Source organism: Hippopotamus amphibius, chromosome 3 (assembly GCF_030028045.1).
Source record: "Hippopotamus amphibius kiboko isolate mHipAmp2 chromosome 3, mHipAmp2.hap2, whole genome shotgun sequence".
In the NCBI taxonomy this organism is placed as follows: Eukaryota; Metazoa; Chordata; class Mammalia; order Artiodactyla; family Hippopotamidae; genus Hippopotamus; species Hippopotamus amphibius.
Window position 1 is genome coordinate 161,155,562 of NC_080188.1, and position 3,366 is coordinate 161,158,927.

Below are 3,366 nucleotides of genomic sequence, written 5' to 3' on the forward strand. Positions count from 1 at the left end.
ATTCCCAAAATACATAAACAGCTCATACAACTCAATAACAAAAAAACGACCCAATCAAAAAAAAAAAAAAAAATGGGCAGAAGACTGAAATAGACATTTCTCCAAAGAAGATATACAGACGGCCAACAGGCACATGAAAAGATGCTCAACAAAAAAGTACAAATCAAAACTACAATGAGGTATTACCTCACACCAGTCAGAATGGCCATCATCAAAAAGTCTATGAATAATAAATGCTGGAGAGGGTGTAGAGAAGAGGGAACCCTCCTATACTGTTTATGGGAAAGTAAATTGGCGCAGCCCACTATGGAAAACAGCATGGAGGTTCCTTAAAAAAACTAAAAGTAGAGTTACCACACGTTCAAGCAACCCCATTCCTGGGCATATATACAAAAAAGACAAAAGCTCTAATTCGAAAAGATACATGCACCCCAATGTTCATAGCAGCACTATTTACAATAGCCACAACATAGAAGCAACCTAAGTGTACAACAGATGAATGGATAAAGATGTGGTGTGTGTGTATATATATATATATATATATATATAAAATGGAATATTACTCAAGCATAAAAAGAAGTGAATAACGCCATTTGCTGCAACGTGGATAGACCTGGAGATTCTCACACTAAGTGAATTAAGACAAATATATAATATCACTTATATGTGGAATCTAGAGAAAAGTACAAATGGATTTATTTTAAAACAGAAGCAAACTCATAGACATAGAAAACAAACTTATGGTTACCTAAGAGGAAGGGGGAGGGATAAATTGGGAACAGGGGATTAACAGATATACATGACTATATATTAAATAGATAAACAATGAAGATTTACTGTACAGCACAGGGAACAGCATTCAATATCTTATAATAAACTATAATGGAATAGAATTTTTAAAAAGAATATAGATATATACACATACACGTATAACTGAATCACTTTGCTGTACATCTGAATCCAACACAAGAGTGTAAATCAACTATACTTCAATTAAGAAAAAAAAAAAAAGAAAAAACAATGAAGGTCAGAGCTGTCCTGGGGCAGTGGGGTAGCACCCGGGCTGGTGCTTCTGAGCCAAGCTTGACAGGAACTGGAGAGTCACCAGCTCAGTTGTAGGCAGGGGTTTATTCGGGAGGTCACAGCCAGACCCACCATCCTTGGTACTGTGTGGGTTTTAGGGCTTTTGTCAGGAATGGAGTGGGTGTCCCTGGCCACTCTGAGATGGCTCCAGGAGATCTGGGGACAGCGGGCTTTTCTGCTGGGCACAGCATTGGGCCTTTCAGAGTCAGCCCCAGGACAAGAATCTCTTTATCTCCACCCTTCAACCCGCTGAGCTAACCCACCTGTCCCAATCCAGGGCAGTAGGAGACCCAGCCTTCATCCCAGGGGAAGTGGGGCAGAATGTGGGCTGTCTGGCCTGGGGGGACTGTGTGCTGAGCGGGAGGCTGGAAGAGGGGAAGCTTGGACACAGGAGAAGCTCACATTAGTGGAGGGGTGGGAAAGAAGCCAGTGTCAGATCAGGAGCTGCACAGGGCAGTACTGCAAAAAGAATGCAAAATAACAGGTTTGCCGCTCCAGAAGGGGAGCTGCGGACGTGCAAGTCCCTTTGTAGCCTGTTCCTCTCCCCATGCCACCCCACGTCCTCACCTGTCCACTTAGAGAAGGCCTGTCAACCTTATAAAGAACCAGGGGGTCTGGAGAGCAGTGAGTCCCAGGCTGCACGTGTCCCCAGGGCTGTCTTGACCATCAGGGCTTCTTGGAAACATCTTTGTATTACAGACGTCATTGGTGCCTGCAGGAAAAAATCATGCAAGCAATAAACAAACAAAGGAAAGGAAGATTCTCCTCCCTCCCCACCAATGGCCTCCAGCCCCTTTTGAAGCCAGGCCCAACAAAATAATTTCTAACTTAGGAAAGCCAAGGATATTAATTTACATGTTCTTCTTCTTGTGGGTGTGTCCGTTGACACACATTTCCATGTGACAGTCTCCAAACATGTACAAGAACGAACTCAGGGCTTGGTTTTCCACACATGTGGGCATCAATGACTGAGGTGACCCAAAGCAATGGGTCGTCTCAAGCCAGTTCTCTTCGATGTGGGTTGCATGTCTGGTTTCATATCAATAAATTTTTGTTTGTTGCAGAGTTTGCTTTCTAGATATGCGTGCTTCTGGTTGAAATGAGGTCCTTTTGACCAGTTTGGATTAACTGAGCCCAAATCAGTTAGTGGAGTTGGGTGGGCAACTTGAACCCAGAGATGTTTTCTTTTGCGGTGGCGGTGGTGGCGGGGAGCTGGAGTGGGGACTCAGCAGCATGAAATGATTTTAAAGGCAAAAGGCCAAATCATCCCCAGGTGTCTCTCCCTCTGCCAGAAATCTCCTTCTCTGGGTTAATAAGAACCCGTGTAGAGCCAGCTCTGCTCTGGCTTGTGACTTCAAGGAAGATGCTGTGCTCTTCCCCACTGGCCCCTCCAGCCCTGCGCCCTGGAGGCTGAGCTGAAGCTGCACTGGTTGGCTCCCTCTGCCTCTGGCTTCAGCTGGATGAGAGGAGAGTGAGGTCAGGTGCCCTCCCTGCTGGGCTGGGACTTGGCAGTGGCTGATGTCTGTCCCAAAGACCCCCGCCTCTCATGGGCAGACCTTTCCTACAACCACAGCACACTCCAGATCCTAGAGGCCTCGGGTGGCAACAGCTTCCAGCTTTGCAGGTTCCAGGTACCCACCAGCCCTTGTTGGTTCCCTGACTCTGCCCACACTTCCATACGTAGTTTTTTCATCAAGCCCTTCAGGCCCTGTTTTGCACGTGCCTTTTGTCCCTGAACTGCCTGCAACAATGCTGAACCCTCTGAGCTTCAGTTTCCCCCTCCTTATGTGGGGATGATGATGACATCTGCCTCTAGAAGCTGGAAGAGACGAGGAAACACATTCTCCTCTAGAGCTACCAGAAGGAATGCAGTCCCGTAGATACCTTGAGTTTAGCCCAGTGACACTGATTTTGGCGATCTGGGCTCCAGGCTGTAAGATAATAAACTTACGTTGTTTTAAAATTGTTTGTAGTCATTTGTTACAGCAGCCACAGGATACTAACACATGGGTCCAGGGCCCAGAGAAGCAGAGACTAGAATAAATTTTGGGCTCTGCTCCAGCTATAACTGACTATTCTAGGAGCAGGTGTTCTGGGGGACCTGACTGTGACCTCCCAGCATCTCATGTTTTTGTTTTGGTCTAGGAGGCACGTGTATTTTTTTTCCCCAGGCAAAATGCTGACACCAAATTATTATGTCTCAAGGGTTTCAGACTCCAGTGTTATCAGGACCCACAGTAACATGATGACTGAGTGGGATGGTGTAAGGCAATGGGGAGTGGT